Source organism: Mastigoproctus giganteus, chromosome 9 (assembly GCF_048544385.1).
Source record: "Mastigoproctus giganteus isolate SK-2022 chromosome 9, ASM4854438v1, whole genome shotgun sequence".
In the NCBI taxonomy this organism is placed as follows: domain Eukaryota; kingdom Metazoa; phylum Arthropoda; class Arachnida; order Uropygi; family Thelyphonidae; genus Mastigoproctus; species Mastigoproctus giganteus.
In genome coordinates this window covers 130,556,607-130,575,823 of record NC_143583.1, presented here as the reverse complement: position 1 = coordinate 130,575,823, position 19,217 = coordinate 130,556,607, and positions in this window count along the sequence as shown.

The window sequence follows — 19,217 nt, the reverse complement described above, 5'->3', positions numbered from 1 at the left end:
AATTTCTTTCAATTAAATTCCAGTCCTAAATTATGCCTAGGAAACTTGGGCATAATTTGGGTAACTGCCGATTTATTTAAAGAATGTTTCTAAATTGTTTTGTGCCAGCTGTGGAAAACTATTTAAAGTGGAAAAATCTAGATTTCAATATTTTATTATTATTGGATAACACACCAGGCTATCCAAAAGATTTAAGTCATCCAAAATGTTGAAGTAATGTTTCTTACCACCTAATACAGCTTCTTTAATTCAGCCAATAGATTAGGGCATTATATCTACCTTCAACATGTCAACATGGGCATCTTGGAGAAATATATGGCCAGAGTCAGTTCAATTAGGAAATATAGTTGAACCGGCAGAAAACTGAATCAGTGCTATAGTAGAACTTGCTAAGTCGGTAGGAGGGGATGCTTTTGATGATATGACTACTGAAGATGTTCAAGAATTACTGGTAGGAAAAGAGGCTGGCAAAGTGGATTTGGTGGAAATGGCATCGGAGGTAAACCAAATCAATTCAGATGATGAAAGTGCAGATGAAAATTCTGAAGTTCCAAATTTTACTCTAAAAAGCATATGGGAAGGCATAAACTTAGCTGAGCAATTAGAATCTTATTTTTTGAATGAAGATCCTTTGACTGAAAGGAACACAAAGTTCAAAAGGGATCTTCAAAAATGCTAAGCTCCATACCATGCAATTAACAAAGATCTATCAATCAAAAGCAAACAATCGCAGAATACTGATTTTTTAAAGAGAGCAGAAGATACATGAAATCTAGATGTTGCAGAAGAAATTTCAAAAGGTGAAGATATTCTGCAATAGAGAAAACGTTCTTGTTTGATTGTGCTAGCAGCAACAGCATGAAGAGGAAGAAAATTAAATGAACATACATTATCTGACATATATGCATGACAGTTATTACTATTTTTAATGAAAATTAAGTTTCCGATAATTATAAAAAAATTATATATTTTTGTTAGCTTTTGGAACGTGACACCCCTTTTTGTACTGGTTCTTGGTCCCGTATAACACAGTTTCACACCACATGAGATTTTATGGGAACCTAACTACCGTTACTGATACTGTTATTTATATATACATTTTATTTTATTTTATTTATTTATTTTTTTTGTTACTTAATTTGCATTATATATACAGCAGGCCCCCGTTATAACGCGGTTTGCTTTACGCTGATTCGCTATAACGCTGTTCTTATATTATAACCCGTATCTGACTATTACGCTGTCACAGATCACTATAACGCTCTTTTACAGATTACACTTTGACATATTTAACGAAATCGTTTCATTTGATGAAGTCGATAGCTTGAAAATGAATAGCAAAACAGCATTAAAACATTTCCCACGCCGACTTGAGGAATTTTCCCACGCTCAGTGAAATTTTCTCTCACGCTAATTTAATTGCAGTACAGTCACTTGTTACGTAATTCCGAGATCAAAATTTTAAAAAATGATCAAATATATTGTTTGTAATATTTGCGTTACATGCATTTATCCGAAGTCTAGTCATCATTCAGTACAGTATTAGACATCGTGCGTAACGGAAAGTTTACTTGAACATTGTATCATAATTAATTCAACCAACGCAGTTATATTTTCGAAGAGCTAATAATGACCGACAGGAATGAAAAGGCAACAACGTCTGGGCGCAGTACGAAGACTATAAATGTAAGAAAAAGACTGAATTTGAAAATTAAATTAAGACGTTTTGAAGCGAATCGATTCCGGTCAACGACAAGCGGATGTGTGCCATAATTTAGGACTTGCAACTTTAACTGTAAGAACAATTATAAAAAAATAAAGAATTAATTTTAGCAGCGGGAAAGATAGCTGTTCCACTGCAAGCAACTAGGACTAGGCCGGCTATTAGGATTGAAATGGAAAGACTAATTTTATTGAAGATAATATTCCAATGCAGAATTCAGTCAAGTTAAATATTTAAAAAAAAAAGAGAGAGAAAGAGATTAGCCAATATGATGATCTGAAGAAAACTTGCCTAAAAAAAAAAAAAAAATGTGGAACCATTTAAAACTAGTAAGGGCTGGTAGAATAGATTTAAAATCCAGGGAGAAGCTGCTAGTGCAGATCAAGGAGCCAAAACTTTCAAAAAAGAACTTGTTAAAATTATTGAAGCGGGGTATTATGTGTTATACTTCTCAACAAGTTTTTAACATAGATGAAGCGGGACTTTTGTGGAAACGAATGCCTAAAAGAAGTTTCGTATTGAAAGAAGAAAAAAACATGCCAAGTTTCAAAGCGGCGAAGGATCAGTTGACTTTATTGTTGGGTGGTAATGCTGCGGGCCATTTAAAATTAATACCCCTTTTAGTTTATTTGGAAGAGGGCCAAAGTTCAACTCAAATCCACACATTTTTCATGATTAAATTCATCCATTAAATTAAATCAATTAAATTCATTATTTTAATTAGAATTTTAAGTTTACTTTTGATACGCAAGTAGTTACCATATAATTATACGTATGTAATGCAGAATATTTTATATGTGCAAATATTTGCACATATAAAAAATTTGCACAATTTACAATCATGCTATATATATAGCATGATTGTAGAAGCTCATGAATGAGGTGCTTCCATATTGGAAATGATATGTCTTATCGGTTCCTCACAGTCCAGTGGACCGTGAGGAACCGATTAACCGTGGGAAAGGTGCCGAATGGATCAAACCACCTCCTGCCAACAGAACTGTAAAAGATTATGCAGTGGATGCTCATGGCGAGCACACTGTACAGGCTCAAGGGCAGATCACTGTGTGACAATTTACATCTCAATACAATATGGGGAGTTCAAGAACAATATGCCAAATGACAATGCATCGCACACTCAGATGTGTGGGGTTCAAAAGTAAATGACCCGTGAGCCACCCTCTCCTCAAAGCTGATCATCACTGACAGCGAATGCTGTGGTGTCAACAATATGCAGGTTGGACACTGGAGAACTGGAGATGAGTGCGCTGGTCAGAGAAGTCCAAATACCTGGTGCAACATGCCGACAGATGCATTCATGCATGGCACAAGCAACACAAGTCCGTGGACCTATCGTTCGTGGTGCCACTATCCAGGCAGTTAGCAGTGGTTGCTTAATATGAGACACGCTTTACTGGCAAGAACTAGCACCCCTGGTGTGTATGGACCAATGTTGCACTGATTATGTATACCAGCATCTCTTAGGAGATCATGTGCACCCTGCTATGTTGCATTTTTTTCCAGACAGAAAAACGGGATCTTCCTAGAGATAATGCGGCATGTCATCAGGCTCCCCAATGAGCATAAGTTGGTCGAAGAACACAGTGAAATATCACCCATCTCGATTGGCCTCCAAATTTGCCTGACCTCAAACCAATTGAACACCTGTGGGAGGTTTTGTAATGGGAAGTGAGGTGTATAGACACACAATCATCATCTATTCTGACACTGTGGAAAAACTTCGAGGCTGCATGACTGCAGATCCCAAGAGACATCTTCAGACATCTAGTGGAGTCAGTGCTTAGGCTAATAGCAGCTGTTATCCATGCAAACAGTGGGCCAACAAGTTAGTGGTTAGGTGGTCACAATTTGTTGATCACTGTGTGTGTGTGTGTGTGTGTGTGTGTGTGTGTGTGTGTGTGTGTGTGTGTGTGTGTGTGTGTGTGTGTGTGTGTGTGTGTGTGTGTGTGTGTGTGTGTGTTAGTAGTAAATGATGCAAGAAAGTAGCCTATCCATTCCTTCCAATAGTTTGTATTGTTCTTCCTTGAATTTCAAACTATCCACTTCCACAACAACACTTGGAAGTTCCAATAATCAATGACCTGCTGGCTAAAGGCAAACTTCCACATGTCTGTTCTGCAACCATCCTTCCTCAATTTTAAGTTATGCCCTCTCATGTGTAATCTGAGCAAGACGAAGAATCTCATTAGCACTGAGATTGTTCGGCCCATTCAAAGCCTTAAACATCTCGATCAGATTGCATCGAGATGTCTAGTCTCCAGATGCTGCAGTTTGCAGATTCACTGATCTCACTAATCTCATTGCTCTTTTTTGTACCCTTTCCTTATCCTAAAATGAAGCCTCCAGACCTGTATGCAGTACTGAAGATGTGGCCTGACCTTTGCCTTATGCAATGATATATTCACCTCCTTATATCCCTTCTAGCAAAATTCCTATATATCATTGACAAAAACCCATGAACTGTCCTTGAAGACTGTCTGCACTGCTCAGAGAACATCATATCTGACTGCACAACTACTCCCAGGGTTTTTTTCATTTTCCACTACCCGAGTGTAGTACCACACAGTTGGTATGTTACTCTGGGATTTTTTTTATATATTCAGTACATATTCATATTTTTTTCATACTTTACATATTCAGTACTTTGTCAGTGTTAAACCACAATTGCTATTTCTCAACCCATCTGCCTAATTTTTCTAGATCTTGTTGCAGTGGCATACTGTCATTAACCACCATGCCAACCTTTGTATCATCTGCAAACTTAGACATTAAGCCTGATAACCTTCATCAATATCATTAACAAATACAGAAAACAAGAACAGGCCTAGCAACAAACTCTGGGGTACTCCACTAATAACATTAGTCCACAGAGAGCATTTTCCATTGATAACCACTCTGTCTTCCCACTCAACCATCCCTTTATCCATAGCATTAACTTGCTCTTAATGCCGTACTGTTCTAATTTGTGTAGCAGTCTTTTATGTGAAACAGTATTGAATGCTTTCCTGAAATCCAAATATATTATATCAGAATTATTTTTGTATACAGTTCCTTTCTGACTGTATTACAGTATCCAACCAAATTGGTCAGACAAGATTCCCACTTACCAAACCCATGCTGTGACTGAAGTATAACTGCACTCCTGTCTAGATGGTCCTGCATTTCTTCTTTAACCAGTGACTCCAATATTTTCCCTGGGACAACAGTTAAGCTAACAGGTCTATAATTACTCATGCCATCATTTGATCCCCCTTTGTGAACTGGGGATACATTTGCACATTTCCAGTTCACAATGACTTCTCCTGAATCCAAGGATGCTCTCATAATTATGGCTAAGGAGTTTTCTTATCTCCTTTGCTGCCTACTTTAATAGAATTAGATAGATCCCATCCACCTCAGGTTTTTTATGTTTAACTTCAACAATTTCTCTTCAACTTTCCTGTCGGTTTTTACAAAATCATATAGCTCCCTCTTAGAATTTGATAAAACTTCTAGCATCCACTTCCCTAAAGAATTCCTCATGTTGAATGTAGATGCAAAATACTTATTCAGTTTGTCAGCAACCTGAGCAGGATGATCAACAGTTGAACCTCCAATATAAGCCCATTGTGATTCATCTCCTCCTTCTAGTGTTTACATAAGTAAAGGAGTCTTTGCCAGAGACTTCTTGTAACCTGCATTAGCTTGCCTAACCAACTTTTTGAATTGATTGTACACTACTTTATATCTACTATAGGCTTCTGTTATTACCTGATAATTTATATCATCCCATGCATTTTTCTTTTCTGCCACAAGTCCCATTAGTTCATCTAGTATCTATTTAGGTCTAAGCCTGGAACTGTATTTCTTAGTTGGTGTGAAAATACTGGTAGCTGCTATGATTATTTCCTTGAGTGCTTCCCATTTAGAATTTGCTGATGGTAACAACATCAGTTGGTCACACTGTATATAATCTAAAAACCATCTGAGACCACTGTAGTTACCTTTATGAGAGCAAAAATCTTTATATCTTTTATTAATACACTGTGATCACTGCCACCTGGTGGTTATTTCATCTGAAAATTCTAATGCATAAATAATCACTGTTGAATAATCTGATCAAGAGTATTATTCTCTTGTTGCCTCTCTAACATGCTGCTGTAGAAAACAGTCATCCAATAAATAAACAAAAGTCTTGTTAGTTTACAAGTGACTAACCCATAAGTTCCAGTCAGTGTGAGTGAGAGAGAGAGAGACTTAAGTATAAGCAAGTTGGTATGGAAAGCTGAGGATTCAGTATGCAAGATGCTGACTTACAAAATGAAAGTGAAAGAAGTGAAAAAAAAAAAGAGTTTTAAAAGCAGAAAGAAGGTGAAAAAATACTACTAAGTATGTAATTAATATGAAAGAAATATCTACAAAATTACTTAACATCAGTATCGATGTTTAAGATTTTCAAAGCCAGCTTTGTCAGGGACACCAAATAAGAGAATCCATGTAGGCCACAGCATTTTGTGTATCTCAAGCAACACTGGAAAGGTAAAAGGAGGAATAACTATAAAAATAAATTAAAACTTAGAATTTTTCACAAATATCAGAATATCAGTTATGCTCTTATTTATGCTACTTATATTATATACACTGAGGTGACTTTGCAATAGCAACATCCTCATGTAGGAATGAACTTGTCTGTGATACATGAAGGCAGGAATAGCTGATATACATTGTAGTTTGCGTACATGGCAATCAGTTTTTGAGTCTGTGAGGAAGAATGTGTCAGCACTGAGATCTTTTTGACTTTGAAGAGTGATTATGGAGGCAAGACATGCAGGTGCTAGTATCTCGACAACAGCCAACATAGTTAAGTGCTCCTATTCTGTGGTGTCATGAGTCTTCCATGACTGGCTCAACAGCAGTGGCCCAGCTAAGCATCCAGTACAACGTGTAGCAATAGCACAACATTGGCTTGAAATTGCACTGGAATCAGCTCTTATATTGATGGCTGTCACAGGTACCCATGCCCACTGTGAGACACAAACTGCACCTTTCATGGATGCATCACCATCAGTGCTAGACCACCAACATGTGGATGGATATCTGGATACACTGGATAATCAATAAAAATATACATACTCTGGCACAAGTGCTCGCATGGAAAATTAGATGCACCAACACAGAACAATGTGGTAGCAACACACAACACCATGGCTAGAGAAATGTATGGAACAATTCTCCCATTCTTCATCATCCTTGACAATCTGGACAGCCTACAGACTCTTCCTGGCCAACACGATGGAAATTTTCAGCTCCCTGCAGATAGCTGTTGGGAAGCTCTGTGAGGATAGAGTATACCTTAAAGTGATCTTGAGATTCATACAGACTTTCAGGCATGTGAATCACTAGTAAGACTTCATCCTTTCCTTGCACAAATGCTTAAGAGAAAATTTCAGAAAGCACTTCATTCCCAAACCACTTTCCTGTCTTGCTCAAACCAAGAGATCAACAATTCGAAGAATTGGGTTCAAGAGAACCACATCACACAGCATAAAAGTAGATTGTACTTTCAATACTATTTACTTATATGAACTCGAGTTAACTTCCCTTTTCAATGAAAAATAATATCAGAAAATAGTAATGAAACCATGAAAACATGTATAAATATAATAACTCTTAGCTTTGATGCATTTACACAGTTGTGTACTCACAAACAATCTGAATAAGTAGATTTGGTTTAGTAGGTCATAATCTTTGTTTAAAAGTCATACAATATCATGTTTGGAGGATTAGTCAGCTGGATCATCAGATCTCAACCAAACAGAAAATATCTGGCCAATTATTAAACACAAGCTGTCAAAATCACGTGTATGTTCAGTTCAGAATCAAATGAAAATATTACATTTTTATTGGAAAACTTCGATAAATCTTTCTGCAAAACACTTGTTATTTCTCTCCCAAGGAAAATTTCTGATGTTATTAGCTTTAAAGGTAAAATTTGTAGTCATTATTAAAGTTTTTTGAAAACTGTTCTATAATCTTCACTCAGATTAAAATGATATGTTTGAAAGTCGCATTTTCCCCACCATAGTATATACGAGTGTGTATGAGTGAACTCGTACGTGTGAGCATTCATATACATAATTAAACTAAAAACCTAGATGAGAAGTTTTATATACAACATATAACATTGAGTGGCCCCTTTATTAGGTACACTTGCCCTTTTCATGAAATGGATAGCTCCTTCAGTAAGAGCATCACATGTTCGTTACTATACAATATAAAAGAGATGTACAAATACACAGGGATGCTGTATGTGTGCAATTCAGTGCAAGAATGGGCAAGACAAAAGACTAGTGATTCTTTAAAGACATGGTAGTCGACACCATTTGTGCTCGCCTTATTATCTCGAAAACTGCAACTCTTTTGGGGTTTTCTCATACAACTGTTTCTGGTATATCAAGATTGATCCAGAAACTAAATAACATCCAACCAACGCGATCTCAAGGATAAAAGCAGCTTGCTAGTGAGAGAGGTTAATGGAGGCTGCAAGACTTGTGAAAGATAACAGAAAGGCTATAGTTAGTCAAATAACAACCCAGTACAATGGTGGCTCTCAAAGAAGCATTTCATAATGCACAACTTATACCTCGTCACAGTGTTATTAAACATCTAAAATATTTTAGATGTTTAATTATACTTTGAATGGATTATTAATTATGGATATTTTATTTATTGTTGCAGGCAGAAAAATCAGGCTGCTTGCTTAAGTTCACGGGGTAAGTCAACCAATAGGGATTCCTGGAGTGAAAAATCTATGAAAATCGCATTACATAACATTTTATCTCTACATTTAACTTGTGTCTAACAACGTTATGTTAAACCCTAAGCCACAAAGCAAAGAGAATGATGACAGGCATAGCAATAAATGGTCTAAAGAAATATTAAAAGAATTTATCCCCACAGTCTGATGCTGTTGCATCAGACTGGAGATAAATTCTTTTAATTGATAATAGAAGTTTAATTATACAGTTAGTCCCCGCCTTATGTAATTTTTTTATATACCTTGGATTACAAGTAACTTGGTATGCGAGTGTTTTGCAAGACGAGCAAAAATTTTTAATAAATTTTAACTTGATAAACGAGCGAGGTCTTACAATACAAGTACAGTCAGTCCTCGTATAACACGTGTTTACACTACATGAATTCGATCATACACGATTTATAAATACGGGAACGATATCTTATATAACACGAACCAAATTCGCTTATGCATGATTCGCCTTTTTGTTTACAAGAAATGGCAGTCGAACGCAGAATCACCCCAACCGAACGTAACCCGACAGGAATGAAGAGAAGGTTTTGAAAATGTATTTATGGTTTTTTATATCAGTGAAGGGGAAACACGTTTCACCATAATAACGTAAAAACCAACAATTCCAGCTAGTATAATCACAAATGCAATTAGATCGAGTTATATTAAATTTAAATATTAAAAATATAAAAAGGTATGTATTTTGTATTAATCATTTTTACAGTATATGAATATTTTTGAGTTTTGGAACAAATCATCTGGTTTTCCATTATTTCTTATAGGGAAATTCCCTTTGATATACGAGTGCTTTGGATTACGAGCACGTTTCTGGAACGAATTATGCTTGCAAACCAAGGTACCACCACTGTACATACTAACTGACTGATATTTCTGTTCACTGACTTTTTTTTTTTTTTTTTAGGATTGTAAAATTTAAAACATTAAAAATATATATACAGTGTCTCAAAAATATTGGTACAAACGTTTAGGGGAGGTAGGTAACATCTAAAGGAATGTGAATCGCATAGGAAACATCATGGGAAAGTAGCAGCAGAGGCACAAGAAGCAGAAATGACACAATACAGTAATTAGTGGCAAACATTTATTTGACATAATATTAACAATGGAGTACGAGATGGATGCATTTCATGATGTTACAACAGATGCTTGAAGATTCCACCATGAGATGCGATGCATGCGTGACACCAACGCAGCATGGATTGGCGGAGACAGTCGAACACACCTGGAGTTTCTTTGACAGTAGCAGTAGTGCAGACGAGTCTCACCCCGAGATCCATTTCCGTCTCCACAGGCAATTCATACACAATAGATTTGAGGGCTCCCATAGAAAGAAATCAAGGCTCGATAAATAAGGTGAGTGTCGGGGCCAGACAACGGGTCCACCACGGCCAATCTATCGATGCCCAAAATGCCTGTTCAAATGGCCATGAACACACCTTCCATAGTGGGCAGGCGCCCCATCATGTTGAAACCAAATGTGTGTCTCACATTTGCTGGAACATCGTCAAGTAACCCTGGCAGAATTTGTTCAAGAAAGATCCAAATGAAAGGGGTGTAAGGAATTGTGCCAGACACGCTGTACACTGCAACAAGACACTCCTAAGGCAGAGGCAATGGCGCATGTGCTGGTAGCAGGATTATTCTGGACGGCATTCAACACACTTTCTTCCATGGCGGGAGTTCGCGTTGAATGTGATCTGCCCGCATTACTCCTGTTACCTTTAAATGACCCATAATCACACAGATTTTGATGCACACGCGCAAATGGTGGTCCAGTACATGTCTGTCTGGGAAGCGTTCTCCATGAATTCGTTGAGCGGCTCGTCCATTGCCCTCTACTAATCCTTTACACAGTTCGTATATCGATGCATGTTCACAGTTCGTATATCGATGCATGCTCTTCGTGTGGCGACTACCGTGCCGTCTACCGACTTACGGTGATGTTTCCGGTTATGGGTTCCTATGCGATTCACATTCCTTTAGATGTTACCTACTTCCCCTAAACGTTTGTACCAATATTTTTGAGACACCCTGTATATATAAGCAATCAATAATGACGAATACAGCACGCAAAAATTGCACAAGTGATACCAAGTAACAAGCTTGTAAGTTTATGAAGCTTAAAAAGTAGGAATGAAGAAGATTCTGAAAATTTATTTATGTTTTATATGATTGAAAATTTCATGTAAGGGGAAACATATTTCAGCATAACATAAAAACCTACAGAATTCCAGCTATCCATATTACACAAGTGCAATAAGATTGAGTTTACTACCCATTTATTATAGAATTGCACTAACAGAAAAGCCCAATAAACGGAAAACTGCAAATTGTTTTTATCTGATAGTGACCAGAAATGTGCTTTAGTAAAATGTGAGCTCACGTGAGGTGATAATACATAGTATGTTTCCGCCTTAATCCTGTGAAGTCTTTAGAGAAAATTTCATTTTGACCGTTATCATGCCGCCGACTAAGAGAATAAGTAACAGCGGTAATAGTAAATCTACCAAGAAAAGGAAAGCGATTGAGTTGGATCAGAAAATTAAAATAATAAGGATGTATGAAAATGGGCAAACATTAACAAGTGTCATGCAGAATTTAGATTTGTCACTGTCAAGAGTGAACACAATAATAAAGGGCAAAGACAGAATACGAAAAGCGGTGAAGGGATCGGCACCAATGAAGTCAACTATTATAACCAAGCCTAGAACGGAACTAATAAGCGAGATGGAAAAGTTACTTATTGTGTGGATGGAAGACCAGATCCAAAAACATATCCCTTTAAGCCTCCACCTCATCAAAACAAAGGCTCGTGCCATTTTTGAGGATCTTAAGAAGAACAGCAATGATACTGAAAACACCTTTGCTGCGAGTCATGGTTGGTTTGATAGGTTTTGTACAATTAGCAAATATCATAACATTGCCATAAGTGGTGAAGCAGCAAGCGTAGATGGTGAGGCTGCCTAAAAATTCAAGGACAAATTAGATGAGATTATAAGAAGTCGCAGTTATTTGCACAACAAATGTGGATGAGACTAGCCTTTTTTGGAAAAGAAATGCCTAGTAGGACGTATTTCTATTGAAAAAAAGTCTGTCTGGGTTTAAAGCTGCCAAAGATGGTAACGCTCTTAGTGGGTGGTAACATAGTTGGTTTTACTGTAAACTTAAACCTTTAGTGGTTTATCAATCAGAAAATCATGGGTTTTTAAGGGCACTGACAGGAAATCACTTCCTTTACACTCCAGGGCTAACTCAAAGGCCTGGGTGACAATAATCATGTTCGAAGAATGGTTCCTAAATGTGTTTGTCTCTGAAGTTGAAAAATATTACTTACAAATGTAAGTACCTTTTAAAATATTAATGCTCCTTGACAATGTTCCTAGTCATCCTAAATATCTAGATGATCTGCACGACAATGTCAAGGTATACTTCCCTCCAAATGTAGCGGCTTTGATTCAACCAATGGATCAGAGAGTTATCCGGGCTGTAAATGCAACAGAGTAAGAGAAGAGAAGATGGATCTGTGGCAATTTTGGAAGATGTTTAACATCCTTGTTGGAATATGCGTTTCAAGAGCCTGGAATGATGTGACAACAACTTGTATGAGCAGAGTTTGGAAAAAACTTCTAAAACATTCTGAGCTTAACAACGAAGGCTTCAACAAAGATGAGCTGACATCTTCTGTTACCAAAGAAGTTGTAAACTTAGCCCAGTAGTTGCAGCTGGTCCTGGAGAACAAAGATGTAGACAAGCTTGTGGATAAACAAGGTGAAGATTTAACAAAAGAAGCCCTAGCCAAGTTGAACGTGCAAAGAGTTGAGGAGCAAGGGAAAGCCAAATCTCTTGAATCGAAGCAACCCAAGAAGCAGTTTAAATTAAAGGAAATGGCAGAAGCAGTTCGTAAAATTCAGGAAGGTCTCTATGTTCGATGGAATGGATGAAAACACCGGACGTTTCTTGCAAATAGAAAGAAAAGTTCATGATTGCTTATTGGGAAATTTATGAAGAGAATAAAAAGATATGAAACAGATGAAGATCGAAGAATTCATGTTATGTACTACCTCCCCGACCTCTATTCAGCCTACAACACCCTGTGATTAATGTGTCTTATTAATGCTTCTGGTATGTTTTAAGTTACCTTCAGTTCATCGCCTGACTTTGATTCATCATGTCGTTTAGACAAACTTTCTTAAATATGTACACTTAGGTTTTGATTCCCTTCGTGGCCCTTATAAAGCCTACATGGCATGCAAAATACATATCAGTTTTTACAGTACAATGTCATGCATTTTTCCTTCCTTTTATGTTTTTTTTTTTTTATGTGCGACTACTCCAGCTACTTGACCGCTGTCCCCAGATAAAGTTTTTAATTGTTTTGAGATATAACTATTTTCTTCATTCTTCTGAGGATATTATGTAGTTTTTGTAATTTTGGCATATCAAGCATATAGTATCAATATTTTATTAGTCATTCTTGAATTTATATAAAACTCAACTTACGTAATTAGTCCTGGAACGTATCTCTTACGTATGTCAGGAACTTACTATAATAATTTTAATTGATAATAGCAGGGATCACAGCTAGAAAAACAAAATCTCAAGTGAAACCCTGACTTGCAAAGAAATCATCATGGAGCAAATGTAATGTCTGGCTTAAATTGTTGTAGTACAGTTTTTTTTTTAGGAGCATCAGTGACTAAGACCATATAGCTCTGTATATACTCTGTAAATTGTGTGTGTTCTGTGGTTGATTTTCTGTTTGCTGAACGAAAAACCCGAGTTTCCATGGAGAAAAAACCATGCTACCCTCGTATCTGGCAGGGCTGCTAAAAAGCGCAGGGAATGAGTGGTCAACAGTGCCGAACAAAGGCGTCCTGCCCTGGCCAGAATGATTTTTCAGCACTCTTTACTAAGGATATATATTTTTCCCCTCATTATTCTTCTATTTGTGGTGCCCCAGGCAAGGTCCATACTAGCCTGTGCCTTAATCTGGTGATCAACACGCAGGTGGCAAATCGAAAGGGCAGCAAACACATAAAAATTGAAAACCAGCACTGGCCCTTTATATCAATAGGAGCCTTAACTACTTTGTTTTTCATGTATATGATTCTACCGAAAAAGCAGCCATTACAAAAAAATTTGTTTCTGATGTAAGTACACTACTTTCATCATCCACCAGAAAATGGTTTTCACCCTCACTGTTTACCTCCTACATACTAACTGGACATGGTTCTCTTAACACAAAACTTTACCAATTCAGACTTTAAAATAGTCTCCTGTCGATGTGGGCTACTGGAAGATTCTTCTCACGTCCTTTTTGAATGCTCCATTTATGAGGACCCAAGATTGGCTCTTAAGGCAACAGTTCCAAACTTGTCTCCCGGATGTGAGGAGATACTCATATCTATCAATAATTTCCAGGCCCTTCAAACCTTCTGCAATGCTCTTTTTAATTGCAGGAAGACTCGACCTCAGTGTTAATTCAAGAAATCAAACTGAAAACACATCATAAATAATAAAACAGCCTGTTGCCTCGTCTGTCATCCTAATGACGTCATATACAAAATGGTTGTGGTTATCAAGAACACGCAAAGGTTTTAACAAATGCTGCACTTTTCTGACTCATCCTTTATCAAGACTCTGCAACTAAATCTTTCCTCTGCTCAGTAATACCGTCATCAACCAATGACTTCTGATACCACTCCAGATTAACAACATTTATATCTAGAACTTGTTCCTGCCTTGCAGATCTTGTTTTTGGATGGCATTCCTACCACTGTTTGACTGTACACCTTTTCTCCTTGTGAACTACTTTGGGTAGCTCTGTTAAAGAAGTGGACAAAAATATGGATAAAGACATTTATTTTTAATTTATTTTTTTTATGCTATTTTCTCCTTCACTTCTTCATCTTCTGCTGTCCTGTCTCCTGGGTGTGTGCTGTTACTGGTGCAGGGGTACTATTGAATGATTCCAAACTCGCTTTGGGCTTTCAGTGCGTGACTGTTGAGGTTGGCCATGGTACATGCGTAGTTGTGGCCTATCTCCCAGTGTAAAATGCCTGCATTTTACCTGCCATCTGCCACCAAGCTTCCTCAAGGGCAGCAGTAAACAGCTTCGGAGATATAGTGTCTCCTTGTCGAACTCCTTTCTCGATTTTAAATTTCCTACTGTCTTTGTCTAGTCTAATAAAGGAGGTAGCACACTCGTATTTTCTACAAAATCATAATATGTGGGGTATCTATGCCTTGTCTTTCCAGTGCCCGAAACATTGCCTTATGCTTGTATGGAGTCAGATGCTTTCATAATCCACAAATGCCAGGCATAATGGTGTTTTATATTCATTTGCTTTCTCTATTAGCTGTGACATTACGTGAAGGTGTTCCACAGTTGAGAATCCTGTCCTAAAGCCAGCTTGCTCTTTCATTTGATTCTCATCAAGTATTCTTTCTAATCTGTTAGTAATGACCCTTGTGAACAACTTGTAGATGTGGGATAACAAACTAATTGGTCTATAATTTCCAATTTCTGATTTATCTCCTTTCTTATGCAGCAAAACTATGATTGCATTATTCCACTCCTTAGACATCGCACCTTTTCTAATGCATTTTGTGAAGAGTCTTGCCATCTCTTCCTCCCAATTTTAACAACTCTACAGTAACTTCATCTTCCCCGGGGCTTTCTGATTCTTCATTTTTTTCAATGCATGTTCTACCTCATCAGGAAGAATATCCGGTATGTCGTATGCATTGCTACTTTGCAATCCATCTTCCCCACTGCTGGCATCATTCCCTCGCTCCTTGTATAATTCTCTATAGTAGTCTTCTGCTATTTGATTTATGCCTTCTCTGCTATTTATAAGTACACCATCGCTGTTCTTCAGTTTCAGTATCATTTGTCTTTCTGTATTACTGCTCATGGCTGCTGATTTAAATCCTTTGTTTTCCTTTAATGCTTGTTCTGCTTTTCTTGTGTTAAATCTTCTTATGTCCTCTCTGAGTCTCTTTCTAATGGCTTTGCATAACTCAGTATACTCAATTTTTTCCTTGTTAGTATTTATCTTGCTCTTCATTTTTCGCCTTCGGTTCATCATATCAAGTGTTTCTTGACTAATTTTTTCTTCTTTGGATTTCTTTTTCCCTATAGGTTTCTTGGGCTTTATCACTTTCAGAAAGTTGTAATATTCCTCATCGATATCTTGGTCCTGAGCAGTCTGCAGAAGCTCAAACTTGTTCTTAAGTTCCAGTACATACTGCTTTTTCTCCTCTTCTGTTATCTCAAAGACCTTTGTATTATTTACTCGAGTCAGTTTTTTCCTTTCCTTTCCTACATTTATATCAAGTGTACATCTTACCATTCTGTGATCACTTCCAACATTTATCTTGTTCAGGACTGTAACATCATTCACAATACTGTATATCTTCTGTTAGTGAGAATGAAGTCGATTTCATTAGTTGTTAATCCATTTGGACTCTTCACAAAACACACGCTGCACAAACATATCATTACACACATTTCTGGCCTCTTACAGAGCTCTGTAATCATCATCCTGAAACCTGCCACAACTTGACTAAGACCGCAGGTCTGCTGCCACCACCAAAGAACCAAAAAATCATCTACTGGACACAGAAGATGAGCAGACAACATTCAGCCGATATGCACAAAATGCCTACAGCTGAAGAAGAATTGAACTTGCCTTCCAAAACGACCGACAAACCAGGACATTGACTTTACCTGACCAAAACTGAAAGGAACAGGAGAAACCCAAATTGATGAGGAAAACATACCTACTTCAATGGACCAAGAACGAGCGAGAGTGAAAACCCACTAGGACAAGAGTGAACAGAGGATATCCCCAAATGATGTTGGATGGAGTGCAAACTTCAACCCTCCGATTGCACTCAGGGACACAGGGTTCGCCTCGGGCTCATATCTAGAACTGAGATAACCAAACTTGATCCTGAAAGTGACTGAAATAACCTTTGAGAAAACGAAACATAAGCCAACCAAGTGGACTGGAAATCCAAACATCACAACTGAACTGAACAACAGCAATTGCTGCCACATGCCCTACTGGTGACCTGTGCTGGGCTCTAGCCAAACACATGTTCATTCCCTTCCCTGGCGGGAGAGGCAACAGTGCTCCTGTCCCCCACCACCCCTTATTTCTTCTCCTGGCAGAGCACGGGCATGTTGCACTGATTGATAGGTGTCATCTACTACCTATTATTGCCCAGGTGGTAGATGACTCCCAAAATATTGCCATTGGGACAAAGAAGAAAAATGAATGGGATGCATATAAAGTATCGGGTCCCACTGTTCTGCCTTGGGGTCGCCTTCTCTATCGTCCTCATATTTCTGTCTCCCTCCCTACTCTGCCTATATCGCCAGCGAATGCCCCACACAATGAAAAATTTTTAAAAGTGTCTAAATTCTCACGGCATACGTGAAACCCTTTCGGCTTAACTAGATTTTAGCGTCCATGACCCCCTATTTTTTTTTTTTTTTTTCCATAGGCCCTAGCCACTGAAATCTCAGGAAAATATGCGTCAGGGCCTGCCAGAGTAAATAATTTCTCTATACTGGTGTACCTGGTCTGCCTCCACGGGGCCAAGTGTGGGCAACGTTGGGCTCCAGCTTGGGTCTAGCGGCTAAATGGCCAGAAGAACAACGATACACAACACTACACTCATACAATATCCATTCACTTCTAAATCTCTGGCATTCCCAGTGAACTGGTACGCCTACAATGAAAGCAACGCGGAGATAGGGGAAACCCCTGGTGCCGTTTGACACTAAATACACTTTACATTTTAATCATCACAGTGTACAAAGGCGGAGTTGAATTTTCGTTCAGGTGCCGTCCTACATAAGATACTATACATGTGTACGATTGTGTCGATTGTTACGGGTATACTTTGTGCGTAATTTGTATTAAATGATTGTGGCGCCAAATCGTAGATTTGGCGCCACAATCATTTAATACAAATGTACTGGTTTGTATTCACTTTATGCAAATGTACTGGTTTGTATTCACTTTATGCAAATGTACTGGTTTGTTTGTGCAAGGGGAGAATTCAATCGGGACTAAAGTCAGAGACGCGTAAACAAGACGTATGAGAAGATAGAATATTATCATTTAGAAAAGCGTGTCTATCGCTAACTTTTTTTATTAATTTAATTGTAGTAAAATTTTATGATTAGAGCAAATAATAAAGGTAGATGTTTTTAACTCGTTAAATGAAAGTCAGTAAAATTACTCAAATATCTTAGAACAAAATACACTAGATATTAATTTTTAAAATCATTAAAAAAATGAAGAAAAAATTAAGTGGCGCAGAATATTAAAAATGAGCAGAAAAACAAGAAGAAACAAAAAAAAACTAAGAAGGAAGTATGCTAAAATATTGCAAAAGTACTATAAAAGTTTTACATGTGCAATAGTTGCACATGTAAAAAAATGTGATGAATCGGAGCAAATTTCTGAGAATGATAAAGTAATAGGATAACCTATAGGGGAGCAAGGAAATTATGCTCCTCCTATTATTTAGAGTTCAAAAATCAGAAGCCATTGATGAAAACATTCCCAAAGAGCCATCAAGGATTCTGGTCGTTGGCTCAAAATTTTGTCAAGAAAGTGAATAGACATGTTGGTGGAAATTGGACCTAAACAAGTGAATAATGTTTCATTTCGGTAGAATGAAAAAGGACGATTTTCAAGTGTATATTATACAAAGAACATTAGCAAAAAAAGAAAAGGTAAATAGAGACTGGTTAATATATTCAATCTCAAAAAATAGTATACAGTATATTGTTTTTGCTGTAAAAGATTTGGAATTGTAAATATTCAATTATGTTCAATTCGCTTTTCCGATTGGAAGCATGCTAGTATTAATTTGCAATGACATGATATATTTTCTACCCATATTTCTAATTACAATAAATACTTTATATATGATTGATTATGATTTTATTGGCGCATTAGCATCTAAGGCTATTATGCGCCAGTAGATAATTATACCAGTTTAAAAATAGAAATACTTTACAATGAAGTCCATGTTAACAAAACAAACTGTAGATAAAGAACAATGTGACTTGTATGAACTAGAGAAAAATCGATGGACTGAAATTTTGAAACGAATTTTTGCTGTTGTTCAATATTTAGCTGGCCAGTCTCTTACATTTTGCGGTTCCTCAAGTGTATTGTACGTTCCCAATAATGGTAATTTTTTTAGAGCAATTGAAATTTTAGCTAAATTTGATCCGTACATAATGGATTACCTATCCAATATTAAAAAAATATATATATATTAGCCGTATGCCACATTATCTGGGAAGTAAATTTCAGAATGAAATTATTTCTTTAATTGCTGACAAAATAAGGAAAGCAATATTAGATAAAGTCGAAAATAGCAAGTATTTCTCAATTATTCTAGATTGCACCCCTGACAGTAGCCATGTTGAACAATTAATATTTATCATACGTTTTGTTGTATATTCTGGCAATGACGTAGAAATAAGGGAACATTTTTTGGGATTTCATCAAATTAATGACACAACAGATAAGCGGTTATGTACATTAGTATTAAATGATTTAATCCCAAAATATAACTTAAAACTAAATAACATGAGAGGGGTCAAGATTACAACAACGGTTTCAATATGAG